Genomic DNA, 16,354 nt, shown 5'->3' on the forward strand with positions numbered 1-16,354 from the left:
TCACCTCAATCCAGGTGGCAGAGGACGGATCCCAGCTGCCTCCGCGTCTGAGACCGTCTACTCGCACATCTTATCACGTGGCTCGCCGGGTGCGCCAACGCAGAGGCACAGCGCGTGTGGAGGCTTCACGCCACCCATCGCGGCCTCCACGCCCAACTAACCATGCGCCCCACCGAGAGCAAACCACCTTATAGCGATCACGAGGAGGTTACCCTGTGTGACTCTACCCTCCCTAGCAACTGGGCCAATTTGGTTGCTTAGGAGACCAGGCTGGAGTCATTAAGCACGCGCTGGGATTCAAACCAGCAAACTTCAGGGGTGGTAGCCAGCGTCTTTACCACTGAGCTACCCGGGTCCCAACCAAACCATTTTAACAATTGTCCATGAAACATTAAAGCTGCACTATGTAAGTAAACTAAAGAGTTTTGGTTAAAAATTAACAAATTGCCATTATTGATTGAGTATATATACAGTCAGTGTTCAAAACAATGTCCTTGCCTTACCCCGATTCACCACAGTAAGCCTATAAAAATGATTTGTATTTTGAGCTGTTGGGGTCGATTTGGCGTGAAATCGCTGGCTTATGATGTTCGTCCTTACGTCATTATGTCATGGCTGCACACACAGGAAAGAGGTGTCAGCTGTCTCATGTTCCAGCTGGAGAAACTAACTACGCTGTTCAGCTCAGTTCAGTAACACTCACACAGTTCAGGACAGCATCGTTGCAGTCCAGATGGATGTTTATCTGTTATCCATTTGGCAAAGTTGTTTACCTGCTATAATGCTTGGATATGTTTTCTGGTAGGGTTGTTGAAGCTTATATTGCTCCTTATGCTTTTATGAATCGAACATTACTCGTGTGTTAACCGATCACAGTGTATCTACATTGTCCGGTTAAGTTACTGTAACATGTTTAATATGTATGACTTCTGAAATTGACTTCTTGTAATTGTTATATTGCATATTTAAGCATATTATTTTTACATTTAATACATTTATAATAAATAAATATGTTATCCCCATCATTATTGAATACTCGTTTTATGTTTTAGGCCTCGTTTTAGTTCACGGTGTTATTGTGTGCATTGCATAGACATGCTATTGTAGTAACTGAGGCTGGACAATACAGTATAAAAATAATAAAGTCTTCTATTGAACTCGTATCAACCATATCATGAGTTGAACCTCTTAAATTGAAAATTGTAGTACAATTCAAACATTAATAGTAGATAAAACACTTGAATAATCACATTAAGATCTACTGGTGGTGGCTTAGGAGAGTCCCCTGTTCTCTGTTTAAAGGTGCTTCGACTGCAGTGTCAGAAAATTCATTCAAATATGTAAATAAGAGTGTTGTTTATCTTCAAAGTAATATTTCCATTTCAAATGTTTAATTGTATAACCAGGGTTGGGAGGGTTACTTTTGAAATGTAATCCACTACAGATTACAGAATACATGCTGTAAAATGTAATTTGTAACATTCCGTTAGATTACTCAAGGTCAGTAATGTATTCTAAATACTTTGGATTACTTCTTCAGCTGGTAAATTTTTTCACTTGTTTAGACTATAAAAACTCTGCCGGTACAGTAAGAGAAATAGTCACATATCGCAGAACGTGCGATGTAGTAGCCTAAGGTAAACGTATAACAGTCTACAATATTATTATTTCATTTTTTTCCAAAAAGAAAACTAGCATTATATCTATGATGTCATTTTCTTCGATTTATGGGTTCTTGGATACACAATCTTATTATTTTTTTTTAAAACACGGAGTTCGTTGCTCTGCTTGCGCATGACGAAATGATGAGCGAGGAACAGGCAATAAAGACCGAAATGGAGAATTTGGTTGCAAAAAGAAATGCATCGTCAGTTATATGGAAATATTTCGGCTACAGACAGGATTATGTTGACCAAAAACACGTACTTTGTCAGGAGTGCCTTCCATTGTTGCCACAACACGAGGCAACACGACCAATTTGTTTGATCATTTAAGTCGTCACCACAAATCTTTGTATGATGAGTGCAAAGCCAGATCTGAATGCCGTCCAAAGCAAAAAACTATTTTGGATGCCTTTGCCAGTGTTACACCATATGAGAAAGGTTCCAAACGGCAGAGAGAAATCATAGATTCAATAACGTTTCACCTCGCGAAAGACATGGTAGGCTACCAATTAACACGGTTACCGAAGAGGGTTTTAAAAACATGATCCGGTCGCTTGACAAGCGGTATGTAATACCATCACGTAACTAGTTTTTTTGTTTTATAAACATTTTATTTTACGTTGTATTTTTGTAAACCACTCAGGGTTGGTGTATAGCTGCTCTCTTTTTATTTTTAAAATTGTTTAAATTAAAAGATGTTTATTGTTTACTTTTCTATTTTCAAAAAAAGAGGTTTGTAATTTAATTTGTAATGTAATAAAATGTTAAATGACTTATTTTGTCATTCACATTAATTCCCTATTGTGATAATGAAACTTCCTCCTCCTGTTGTAACCTGATTGGAGTACAGAGATAAAGCCTCCTGTAATCTCCTGGATCCCTTCTAGACACCACACTTCTTCATTCACAAACGAGCCCCTTTATTTTAGGGTAAGCAACATGCATTTTTAATATCATAACATGTTAGATCATTGACTTTAGCCTGAATTGATAGAAGAGTATTACATGAATACAATGGAACCACGGTGAATTCAACAGTGTATTATTATAATGAAATAAACTACCCAAAATAAGTCAAAAAGTAAAAAGTCATTTTCAGTTTCTTTTTTTAATATTAATTTAAATTTTCCATGAAGATGCAGTTCCCTACAGAATCATCCCAATCATTCTAGAATAATTAATTCTTCTCAAATAGAGCTATGGAAGTCATCTGGTGAAGTCATCCTGTATTTTTTCATATCGCAATATATATCGCAGAAAAACAAAATATCGCAATGTCAGTTTTTTCCAGTATCGTGCAGTGTTGTTTCTAAAAGAAGATAAATCAAATTGATCTCATTTTAAGGATTTTTAGATATTTTTTCAGGAAAACTATAGAAAAATTATCAAGAATAAGATTTTTGCCCTAATATCAAAGGTCTTACTAGAAAAAAAGAAATTATGATCCAATGTGAATTTTTGTTGATGTAAAATGGTTAGAAATAGCATTTTAGCTCTGCGTAAAGCTGACAATTTACACAAGGTTTATTTCTATTTCTTCTGCTCCAAACTTACTTCAAACTTACTTCTCTGTCTGCTTGTATGTATGTAACACATCATAAGAAAGTGTTTCACCGCTGTTCAAATGCACTTTGGATCGCATCATTTATATGTATAAATGTTTTCCATCTGAAAGGACTAAATATTAAATGAAACAAATGACAATAAATTGCAAAGTAATCTCTTCAGTAATCAAAATACTTTTTGAATGTAACTGTATTCTAATTACCAATTATTTAAATTGTAACTGTAGTGGAATACAGTTACTTATATTTTGTATTTTAAATACATAATCCCGTTACATGTATTCCGTTACTCCCCAACCCTGCATATAACATAACATCAACATGAAAATAGCACGTTATGACTCTGGCTCCAGTCATGATCCCACACAGCCGATGTAAGCTCAAATTGGGAGATTCATCTGCCAGAAGAGCTGTGCTGAAACATGACGGACGATATGTATTCTTCTGCAAATTGTTTGCAATTTTAAGTTTCAACCACAGATGTCGCTAGAGAGCACAAAGTTACATAGTGCAGTTTAAGAAGCTGATCTTTTAACACAAGAAATGTATTATTCAAATCTAAGTCACGAATATTAGAACATTTATTGCATAACAAAGCGTAGAATTTTAGCAACTCTATAATGAAATAATGACTACCATACATAGTTTTTGTTATTTTCTAGCAAGCGTATCAAATAACACAAAATCCGTTATTCAGAATTGGTCAAGACAGTCGCATTCTTTAACAATAACAATCGTTTTAATTGCTTCTTTTCCACATGATTTCAGGGGTTTTTGGAGACAGAAAGTGATAAAAACACAGTCATTTTGCAGGTTTGTGGGTGCAACAAGAGCATGAGGCAGTAATAAACACAAATCTACCTTCTTGCTGTTTGCTCACATATGGTTACTAGAGTTGTTTGTGTGCATTTTGTTTTCAGAGATGTTATTCTCTCAAATCATTGCCCATGAAAACAGGTTATGAGCTTATTTGCAGTTTGAGGAACAGATTATGCTTTATAATAAAACAAGTTCTCGTTTAATGAGGGCTTCTTAATGCTGTGATTTCCTGCATTAAAGAATTATATCAGAAAGAAAATTTGACTCACTGTAGCTAACCAAATTTTAAATTAGCAGTAGGCCTATACTGTATATTGTAACAATATAGCATGACCATATTGCTTTTATTAAATAGTTTCTACATGTTAAATATCCTTATACATTATAGTCCCTGGTATGTAAACCTGCGTAGTGAAATAGGCTATGCAGTAGCTAGGTGAACAGGTATTTTGCATAATTGATGTTACTATATTGTATATTTTAGCACAGCTGGAACACTGCATCGACCAATCAGCATCCAGGAACGGAACTAGAAACTTTTGTTTTTGTGTGATGTAGCCAAGGGTTAAATTGAGGCGGAACGCTCTGGAATGGCATTCTGGCACCTCTTGCTCAAAGAAGGGGAAACAATATTTCTAGTCGGAAGCTTTTCTGCTTTATTCGCCAGTCAGTACTGTTTTGTCTCACTCACTCAACTCCGTTTAATACTTGCACAGGGTCTTGTTACTCAATCAATATTAACCAGTTAATTAGCTAACAGTTCATTTTTTTTAGGGTGTTGCTAATCGTTCTGATTTGGTTTGGCTTCCATGTAACGCCTTTACCGCTTCAGCAAACAGCACAATCTACAACGGGCATCAAAAACGGTCTCAGTGGTCCATAGAAACACAGACACTGTGTTTACACAGGCAATAGAAGGCCATGTTGCTGCAATCAAGTTTCTCGTGACGACTTATCATGATGGATGGTTTGGGCTTAGGCCCAGTTCTGTTCTGGCACAGGGATCTGAACTTACCTCTTCTTTCCCTGGCTAAAGAGCCCAAGTGCCAAACAGTTGTCTATACTTTAAAAGAACTTAATAGATTGGGTGGGAATGTGTTTTGTTTCAGTGCTGTTCAAAGTCCTGCTTTTATGAGTGTTTAGCACACAGCTGCGGCACAAGAACGGTGTCAGCTGCAGCGTAACCTGGGCTAGCATGCTAGCTGCTAGCGCTGTGTTGTCTTACTGTACCTCTGCAGCCATCTGCTTTTCATCAGTGCTAATCACCCAGGACTCCCATAATTCTCTGTGACGGCACATAACGACACACAAACACAGGCTGCCGGTGGAAATAATAACACCAGCCATGATGCTGTGCAGCCCAGGAAGCAAAGACCCGAAGGCCGTTCAGTCTCCCTTCATTTTATACACATTTTTCACTATTTTTTGAGACTTTCTGTTGAAACTTTCAGGAGGGGACTCCCAAGACATTAAATTAATATATTTGTTCAATGGTGGTTTATTAGTGTGGGAAAATTAATTTCAGGCAATCTCTCCTTTAAAACGGCATGCAAAAACAGAACGAACTGTGATTGGTTGCAGTATAAGCAGCAATGAGTAACAGACTTAAAGGAACAGTTCACCCAAAACATTTAATTCTCTCATCATTTACTCACCCTCAAGCCATCTCTTACTCGTATGACTTTCTTTCTTAGGCAGAATATAAGCAAATATTTTTAAAGGATACATGATGTCTGTTTGCCAATAAAATGCAAAGCTATGGGGTCCAAATTCTTTCAAGCTCCAAAAAGGATATAAAGGCTGCATTAAGGTAATCCATACAATTTGAGTAGTTTAATCCATGTCTTCTGGAGCGATACGATAGGTTTTGGGTGAGAAACAGACCAAACTGTAACTCCTTTTTCACTTTAAGTTGACATCTGCAGTCACCTATATACACATGTATTTGCGTCAAGCGCAAGGAAGTGTAAAGGAAATACATTTGTTTCTCACCCAAAACCGTAAATTCGTATCGCTTTAGAAGACATGGATTAAACCACTCGTTGTTGGAATTACCTTTATGCATTGTATGGACAAACACACGTCATATATCATTAAAAAAATCATTTGAGTTCTGCAGAAGAAAAAGTCAGACGTGTTTTCAGACAGCAAAATGGTGAGTAAATGATGAAGAGAATAATAATTTTTGGGTGAACTGGCCTTTAATACTGCATGTCAAATATCTGACAATGCAAGTCTGCCTTCCTCTTTTTCAGTGTTTTCCTCAAATCAAACTCTCTCGCTCACTTCCGACCTTCAGAGGAATAAATGAAACCGGGTGAAAAAAAGGCATGTCATGACTCTTTTATCTGCGTCCTTGGCCGATTAATCACAATGCATGAAAAGAGCCCTACAAGCATGCGGCGCACACACTCATACAGTATTAAATCTGCATGTGGTGAGTGAGATGGTGACTTGGGTGCGTGAGCATGGCATTGATTAGAGAGTGCCGTTGTTTGCCAGACGTGGGACATGAACCACATCTTTTACAGGCCACATCTTTTTCTTTTAAACATTTTCCTCCATGCATTCTTGCTCTGATTCATTCTGGATCTATATGATGGCTGTTTATTTGTGTACAGTGTTAAAGCTGCTGACTGGACTCTACTGTGTTCTCCGCAGTCCCGAGCACAGATGGACACTATCTAAACAGTTTACTCTCTCTGGCACACTCTGACAAAAGCAGACACACACCTGCTGTTACAGCCACATCAGCATGGCACCTTGCTGCTTTGCTCCAAGGCCCCAGGGATTCAAACCCATAGCCCTCTGAATATTAGGCTTACAACTATTTGGCTATATCATAATCACACGGGATGTCGACATGTTGTTTTTGAGTGATTTCTGGTACCCTAGGATCAGCCACATTATGCTGACATGCTGACAAGTACCATTTCTCAGACATTTTTGCATTGGCTCAAGTGTGTTTAAAGTACCTTCCCTTGTGACGTGACCAGAAGCGCATTGCGTCAGCAGCGTGGGTGACCCGGGTTCATATCCCACATTGAAACCAGGAAGTAATCGCGTTTGCATAATCAATGAGGATCACAATTCGGAGGTTGCATTTTACCCCTAACAATATATTTGTTCTGCACTGATGCTTAGGTTTAGGTATGGGGTTTTTGTTTGGGGGGACAGTTTAATCCTGTCCAACTTAAAACAGCTCGCTTTATTGCTTGCTTTGGCACCGTATGGGGACATGAGGAGCTCTCATGTCCCCATACGCCCAACAACACTTACCATTTTTCGGTAAGCATAGACCGTTTTTAGCTAAAGAAAAGTCAGCCTACTGTTTCAGATTTCACTTTCTGATCAGTCTGTTGGCAAATCTGAATACTAAATTCACCCTATAACCACATGAACATTGTATTGCATCTACCATTACCCTACCAGTCAAAAGTGTGGATACACATTTAAAGTATTTAAGCATAAGGCTTTAGATCAAATGGTTTTTGAGATAATAAACAAATTCAGTCAGGTGTGTCCAAACCTATGGCTGGATAGGAACTGTTGCGGAATGAAGTTAGCAACCCCTTAGTTAATCTATATACTACATTAGCCATGCAGACTCAAATATTCTGCTGCATCTGCTCACAAACCGCAAACCTAAAACCATGTGGATAAAATATTCAATGCATTAGGCTTCAGAAACCTTTAATTTTCTGGTCCTGCATCTCTTCCCAAGCTCAACCCACACTTTTTTTTTTTATTTATTTTTTTTTTTTTTTTTTTACTTTTACACAAATTATTCAAGTAGTGTCCTGTGTACTATCTGGTGGTACATTAGACATCTGAGAACCATGTCTTCTCTCAAAGGACACAGACAGATACCACAGCAGTGCCAGGGACGCATTTATTCCTGCTCTGCAAAAGATGGAATTTGAATTCAGCCACTGGCAGCAACTTTTAATTTATGTGTTCTGTTTGAACTGAGTAGTAATTCAGCAATAACAAAATGTTCAACTGCAGACATTTGCCTCTTGTAGTGGCCAAAGATTGCATCAAAAGTGACTCACTGATTGCTTAGGTCAAAGATCTGTTTTCAGTTGGTCTATTGACGTAGAGGAAGGATCAATCTGATGCATTTCAAATAGTTCAAGGTTTCATTTACTGTTACTATGTTTACAGCCTATAATAAAATGGAATAGATTTTATTTTTTTTTCCTAATAAGAACTGATTTGTGCAAACGAGGGCAATGCCAAATTGTACTTTGTTACTGGCCAAAGTTAATGACATCAGTGTTGGGCATTTCCTGAATAACCAGCAGTTTTCGCCCACACCACATTTGATTGGCTGGTTTCATACATTGTAATTCATTTCTCTCTGCACAATAAGGATGTTCTGGCTCAGAATAATATAGTACCCGTGTCTTGCACTATTTATAAAGTATGTAAACTATATGCAGTAAGTGAATTTTCTGTATCTATTGAACAGATATTAGTGATTTTTTTTAACTCTGTATTTTATTAGACTACCAAGACATTTTTACTCAAGATTGCAAAATTACGTTTTATTTCTGAGATGATTTTGCTGAATTAAACATAGTTAGGACATGAGGTGACAACAATGCAGTATACCACTGTTTGAAATTCTGTTGCATAATGAATGCAGTATATAGTTGCCAATATACTGTACATTGTACTATACTGCACAGTATGCAGTTACTACACTAGTATTACTGTACAGTCCGAACATAGCCTTATGTTTCACAGAAATGTGCTAGTGTTGCATCAGCATCCCTTCAGCATCCATGGATTATTGTGGAATTTTGCCACATACAGTAATATACACTCTATGTGCTCCATGGCATCAATGTAATCTACCTTCCAAAGTCTGTGTGTTTTAAGAATGCATGGACTTGTAAAAAGGTCTACGAGGGTTATATGTAGTCCTTAGGTCTGTCTCTGAAACAGTGTGATATGTCATCTTGGAAAGTCGGAAACCTTCTGTATTTCCAGCATTCAAGAATTTAAATGCATCTTGAGTCTGCAGCTAATTCAATAAGAAGTGATTCAAAGCAACTTATTGTGTTATATAGAGCTCAGTGTTTATTCTTACAGGGTTTGATCTTTCAGTTTCTGTTTGACATCCATGACTCCCATCTGATTATAGACAAACAGGCTCTAGATAATATGTTGGTAGTTGGCATGTGGCCATAATTGCATGTATGTTCAACCTGATCCTGTCGTTATTAGGCAGGTGATTAATTGATCAATACTTTAAACACATTGTGAGTGGAAATACATTATCCCAGGGCACAGTTTGCTGTGTTGTAATTAGATGTAGAAGTATGTCCTGCTAATGAAATGCCTGAATCTCCTCAAGGTGCCCTTCAGGTGTATTAGAAGTTTGCTCCAGGAGGGGTTGTGGGCGTGTTTTATGCCTGTTGAAGAACTGAGATTCTTTTACTGAATCCAGGATTCCTGTTGGAATTGGTGGGGAAGTAATTCCACTTGGAAAGATGGATGGAGGGCAGTTTTCCAAAGAGCAAAATCTCATTTTCCTTTTGTCCCACTCAATCACACATTGTCTCTCTTTGTGCATAGTGTGCTGTTTAGACTTTAACACCACAAATGAGTTTGCCATCATCACTGGGGAAAAAACCTGTAGGGACCCACTTTATATTATGTTTCTTTAACTACTATGTACTTCAGGATTTGATACAATGTATTTGTTATGTACATTCATGTTGTTGCATTGTACTTGCATTTAAAGTAACTGCATTTAATTACAACTGTAGGAACACGGTTATCTTTACCCCTAATCCTAAACCTAACCCTACCCCAACCCTTATCCTAAACCCTAACTCTAAATTGTAACCCTACCACTAAACCTACCCCTAAACCTACCTGCACCTCAACCTCAATAGAACAAACAAAGATTTTCAGAAGAATATCTCAGCTCTGTAGGTCCATACAACGCAAGTGAATGGTAGCCAGAACTCTGAACATCCAAATATCACAAAGTCATCATAAAAGTAATCCATATGACCCCAGTGGTTTAATCAATGTCTTCTGAAGCGATCCAGTCGGTTTTGGGTGAGAACAGACCAAAATATAATTCATATTTCACTATAAATCTTGATAGCAGTCTCCTTGGCGATCGTGATATCAAGCTCGATTGCACTTCCTATAGTGCCATCTAGAGCTTTGCGCATGTGTCAAGCAGTAAATAAATTCAACTAAACCCAATCCTCATGGGGGCAATTTAAGTTCATGTTTTAAATGTGAATTTAAGTGTAATTTTCCCCAGGGACATAAAAGACACACCATCCAGAGAATGTCCCTAAAGAGAAACCAGATGTTAAGGCAGTGTTAGCACAGCATTATCTAACCCTAACTTGGTCAGAGGAACTCTTTATCTGGCATCTCCTTAACGTTACCAGTTGCACACAGTCAGAGAAACAATGAAAGCATGGCCATGAAAGAGTAAAGTGGGTGCTGCACTTGCATGATTACAGACAGGAAAAGCCCCAAGCAAGATTTAAACCTGGGTCTCTTATTTATGTCACTAGCCTCCAGGACAAGAAAGGAACAGAAGAGAGAATGAATCCCAACTGGCACAGATTATTATCATTTTATTATTATATTCTGAGCATTGGTCAACCAATATGTTTTTTTCAATGGCCGATGCCGGTATCTTGAGAGCAGGGTGGGATGATGGTCAGTATAATGCAGACATTTATAATGAAATGGACTGGGAAAAAATATAGATTTTCCAATGCATCGCAAACTTCATTTGAACAATCTCGATATCAATTCTTAAATCCTAACATTGATCACTTACTCTATGCAACAACCATCTACAGTATGAGTAAATCACTTGCGTATGCAACCAAATTTCTCGATATGCGACAAAAAATTTGTGTGATTAGCCACTGGCTGGTAAACTTTCAGATTTCACTTGCTAGTGATTGAGTAATACAGTTAAGAAGAAGTTTAGCAGCGAGATCCTTTTACTGCCTGTTAAGAGTTGGGAACCGAGAACCGGTTCCATTCTTTACAAAATACCGGAATAGGATGATCTTCGTGACTTTCAGTTCCGTTAACGGGTCCCCTGTGTTAATTTTCCTCCGATGCGGCTGGAACATCATACTGAAATACTCTGACTGTGATTCCAGCAGCGCATTTCTGCAGCAGCGTTGCCCTCTACTGTGTCAGAAGCGTAAGACACACAAACAAATGAGTCTTATGAGCCACCTCTGTTGAATCTACAGTGCGAAACAGACAGCGCTTCTGGTATGGTCTGATTCCCGAAAGAACAATTTAGGTGAGCCGGTTCTTCTGAATCTACAGCGTGAAACATACAGCGCTTCCGGAACAGTCCGATTCACGAAAGGATGACTCATGAGCTGATACTTTTAAATCTAAAGTGCAAAACATACAGCGCTTCCGGTCTAGTCTGGTATAGTATTAATCTTACATTGATTTGCAAGTTATGAATGTCCAACTCGAAATTAGAACTGTTGAAGTCTTACAAGCTTGAAGTACAACATAGAACACATACAACAGAACTGTCTCTGGAACTGTTTATGTAATGTCATGTGACTTTAGACCTGTGACACTTTAATCAAGCAGTGCAGTTACTGATGGTTGTTCATATAACAATGTTTAATTAAAGATACACAAGTTTTATAATAAAAATAAAAAAAATATGAATGAATGAAATATGCCATCACATTTCTTGTTTGTTTAGATACAGTCCATATATAGCCTAGTTAGGATCAATTATTGGATTGGAAATACTATGTCTCTAAAAAGTCAGCAAACACATCTTTTACAAGAATTGTATTCAATTTATTTCTGATTTGTTTTATATGCTCTGTAGAAATCTTAAAGGATCTCATCATTTGGCAACAGACTGCAGAGGACAGTAAATCCAATAAGAATTGCATTTCTCATTTTCAAATAATTCTTCATCAAAAGTACTAAAAGAACTACTGGAATCGTTACTGGAACCATTAAGGAACTGGAATCGCTAAGAGGAATCGAAATTGGAACCAGAATCGTTAAATTCCTAATGATTCCCATCCATTCTGCCTGTTGAGAGTAAAAGTTTGGTATGACTTATTGTTGTGTATATACAATATATTTACAGTATATATCATTTTTAGATATGTTATGTAATTTATGCAATTTTTAGACATTTATTGATGGAATCTCTGTATTCAAACATTAAAAAAATAAGTCTTACAAATATGAAAAAATTATGCATTTTTGTAAATCAATAAAATGTATATTTTCGAATTGTACCTAGAGGGGTTACCTAGATGGTTATGAGATCCTTTTATAATTAACAGCGTTAGCCGAGAGAGAATTTGGAGCAAAATGGACATTGTAACCGAAATATATCCATATGAATTGAAATCAAATCGGAATCGAATCGAGAGCTTGTGAATCTGAATGAAATCGGGACATTTGTATCAATACTCAGTCCTAATAAAATGATGGTAAATGATACACTGCTAAAATTAAATAAGTTGTTTTTTACTATCACTAATTTAGAGGTTGTTTTGTTTTAAGAATAAAGTTAAATGTGAGCTATGAATGTAATTTTCATGCTTTATTATAAACATTTATGTCTGCCTGATCAGTGTTGACTTTCTATGCATGTAAAGCTTTTGTTCACAGTTTGCTTAAGTTCATGTCAACTTAGCTTGAAAGTTTGGGAACTTTTTTCATTCTTCAGAGTCATTTTGCAACATGGTTGCTGTCATATTTGAGCCCAAATACCAAGACCATGTCATAACTGTCTGGTTGGCTCATTCCTCTGTAAATCATGATCAAAACCAAAATCCCGTCCCACAAAGCAGATAATGAATAGCTTGTCCCATTGTATTTGAGTCATATTGGATGTCTGTGCTCTTTTGGGAGATCCAGTTGCACATTCCAACAGGACACAAACCTCAGTTTAACACCTCTGATTAATACAGTCAGTAGTTTGGTCACTGGGGAACAGGAAGTGGTTGAGTGTTGAGGCTGGGCCGCAGCCAGAAGTAATGTATCGGGATTTGTATTCATTACAGATACACTGTGGGCTCTCCTGTCTCAGTGCCAGCATGAGAGATCGGCCTGTTTCAGACTCAGTAGAAGCACAGAGATGGGGAGAGGGGGCTTACTACAGGAATATGAATCAGAGAGAGAGAGAGAGAGAGAGAGAGAGAGAGAGAGAGTCATTTTACTATTGTCAGCTTCAGCTTTCTCTCTTTCAGTATCCTGCTCACCTTTCAGAGGGTGCCAAGCAGATGTGTGTACATGTGTTAACTCAAATTAAACTTCTCTGCTTTTCTCAGAAATATAACGGCCTTATGTCTCTGATGGTTTTTAGTAGAGCCCAACCAATATGGTATTTTTGAGACCGATACCGATTTTATATAGGGAAAATTCACTGATTACCGATATAGTGACCGATATAGCTAATTTTGGAGCTGGAATGAAAACAGACCTTTTCTATGTGGATTGTGCACCAATTTTGCACCGATATGACTATGCAAAGGTACTCAGAAGTCTGCTTTCTTAAATATTTTTATCAAAGAATATTTGACATTATTATTATACTTTGTCAACAAATTCTAGAAATGAACACTGTGGGAAAAAAAAGAATAAATACAAATACAATAAATAGCTTAATAAACATCAGTACTGTTAGTATAAGTCAAATGCTGACCACTTAAAGAATAAATAAAATAAAATAAAAATCAGTACTGTATGTTTAGTATCAGTCAATTGCTGACCATTTAAATAAAGAATAAACACAAATACAATAAATAGCCAAATAAACATCAGTACTGTATTTTTAGTAAAAGTCAGTTGTCCACCATTAAAATAAAGAATAAATAAAAATACAATAAATAGTTAAACATTAGTACTGTTTAGTATCAGTCAATGGCTGACCATTTAAATAAAGAATAAATAAAAATAAAATAAATAGCTAAATAAACATCAGGGGCCTGTTGCACCAGCTATACGTACGTTACAACTTAGCCTAGTTGTGGCGTAATTGGGCACTAAGTCACAATTTACACTCTACTAAATATTTGACCGTTGCACCATCAAACTTAGGTAGAGCTTAACCCTACATATAAACTAAATATATACGGCAGCCTCTGACCAGGAGTAACTGATGGAATAAAAAAGCAGATTCATTTAATGACTTCAGTGAGCTCATGTTTTGGTTGACAGGCTTCAGTCCTTTCGACATATGATGGTGTTGGCATTTACACACATTTACATTTACGAGAGAAAAAAAAACTTTTAAGCGGCTCTTCAGTATGAAACCGATCTAATGGTGCCGTTTTTAGGGTGCGTCGCCCGGTGTGAAGTTTCAACACATTCAAAATATATATATGATATTAAAATGAAAAAATGTCTATTTTTCCAGCCTGTTGTATTAGTATTTATCACCCCTCATTTATTTTAGATACAGTTCCTATATATTATTATTTACACAGGACAAATATACTATTTATTAAATCTACTTTTATTACGTATCCTATTTTAATGTCTGGAAAAACAGACTTTTAATTATGACATTTTATAAATGCAACGACTGGAATTGTTCGGTTGAAGGGGGTAACAAACTGTGAATCCTGAACAAAACAGGTGAATACATGTTTACACACTGACAAGGTATGAAAGTAACTATGTGGTTAGCTAGTTAGCTGTAAGCTCGTTGCCACGGAGAGTAAAAGATGGACTTTATTTACTTTCCAGCATTGTGTCTCACCAACTAGGCAACAGCGAAGCGTGAAATCAACACTCACCACACACAATCCACTACCACACCGTTGTCTGCAGAGCTGCAAAAAGGTGCTCTGATGTTTACCTTTCAATTGCTACATTACTTACTGCACTGACAAACTATAGCTGGCTAATAGCAAACAGATGTGATAAACATGAGTGACATGGTTGTCAGGGACAGGGTTAACATTATATTAGTTATATAAAATGATGGCATCATTTTTTATTAACTTTCCAGTATGTATTTCACAAACTAATTAGCAATTTAACGAGAAGAGACCGCTCAAATCCACACCGTTTAACTCCGCCCTGTCTGCTCAGAGTCAGCTCTGTAAACAATGGAGTCGGAGCGCGCTCTGCTGGACAAACTACGTAATGACACCAATTCTAAAACATTTTTTCTGCATTATATGTTCTGAAAAAAAGTTTTCACATCAGCACATATTGGTAAAATATACGCCAATACTGGTATATCGGTGAAAGGCTAATATCGGCCGATAATATCGTCCGACCAATATATCGGATGGGCACTAGTTTTTAGACCCCCTTGTCCTTGTCTACTATGAAAACACTGATGCTGGCAGGGGTAAAATCATTCTAATATCATATATTTCCATCCTGCCAGTGCCATACCTTATTACTGCCCTGCATTTTTGGCTGTTGCAGTTGTTTCTCATTCTGTTCTGAATTTAAGACACAAAGTCAGAATTCACCCAATTTACTTTTTTAACAAATGTCACTATAGTTGTATTGTGCACCGTCAGTCCATGTTATTTTAATGAAGAAAAAAGTTTTTCATGATCAGACCATGTTGAAACTGAAGAAAATGTGAGTGGTGTGTGTTAGTGTATTGCTATGCAGTTGCTAGGGTGTTCTGAGTGGTTTCTTACTGGCCCAATTCAAAAGAGCTGACCTCCAACTCTCTATGATACTCTGGTCTCTAGTTATGACTCGAATCCCTCTTTTTCAATGCAAGTCTAATGGATTTTTATGGCTGTTTTATAATCCGCCAGTCGAAAATTGTAAATCTGATCGCTTCGAAAGTAATAGCACGCCTCTCCTCAACAAGCCGCATGATTTAATATGTTATTCATACACGCCAAAGTTTAGGAGTTCTGCGAGCCTGAGTAATAGTAATGCTTGCCTTAGCAAGCACTACTAATAATATCTTAGCCTAAATTTTACGATCTAATCAAATCCCAATGGGACAAAATAACATCCCACTCTACCTCTGTGAAAATATGTCATATTACAGAAGTTAAATACATTGCATATGCTGTTTTATGTTGTCTTTAAGGCCTGTAATTTTCATATTAGGCATCTGAAACTGAGGCATGCTTCGCACTCTCACATGCTCACAAACAGTACTCTGGGCCATAGCCTGACCTATGTTTGCTTTGCTTTTACTGTAGTTGTAGCCTTAAACAGCCCTTGGGCTTTCATCTAATGTTCTAGCTCAGAGAAATGAGGTAAGATACTTCAGGGTCAGGAGAAAAGGCATTTCAGGACTGGCAGAAAGAGTAGAAT

General features: G+C 37.2%; 1 protein-coding gene across 1 annotated transcript in view; it reads left to right on the forward strand.

The window, feature by feature from the left end:
* The window catches only part of LOC127436755 (voltage-dependent L-type calcium channel subunit alpha-1C-like), a 198,583-nt gene that overhangs the window by 26,242 nt on the left and 155,987 nt on the right, over positions 1–16,354 (forward strand). The gene's annotated exons all lie outside the window — the stretch shown is intronic.

The sequence above is a fragment of the Myxocyprinus asiaticus genome, chromosome 47 (genome assembly GCF_019703515.2).
Source record: "Myxocyprinus asiaticus isolate MX2 ecotype Aquarium Trade chromosome 47, UBuf_Myxa_2, whole genome shotgun sequence".
In the NCBI taxonomy this organism is placed as follows: domain Eukaryota; kingdom Metazoa; phylum Chordata; class Actinopteri; order Cypriniformes; family Catostomidae; genus Myxocyprinus; species Myxocyprinus asiaticus.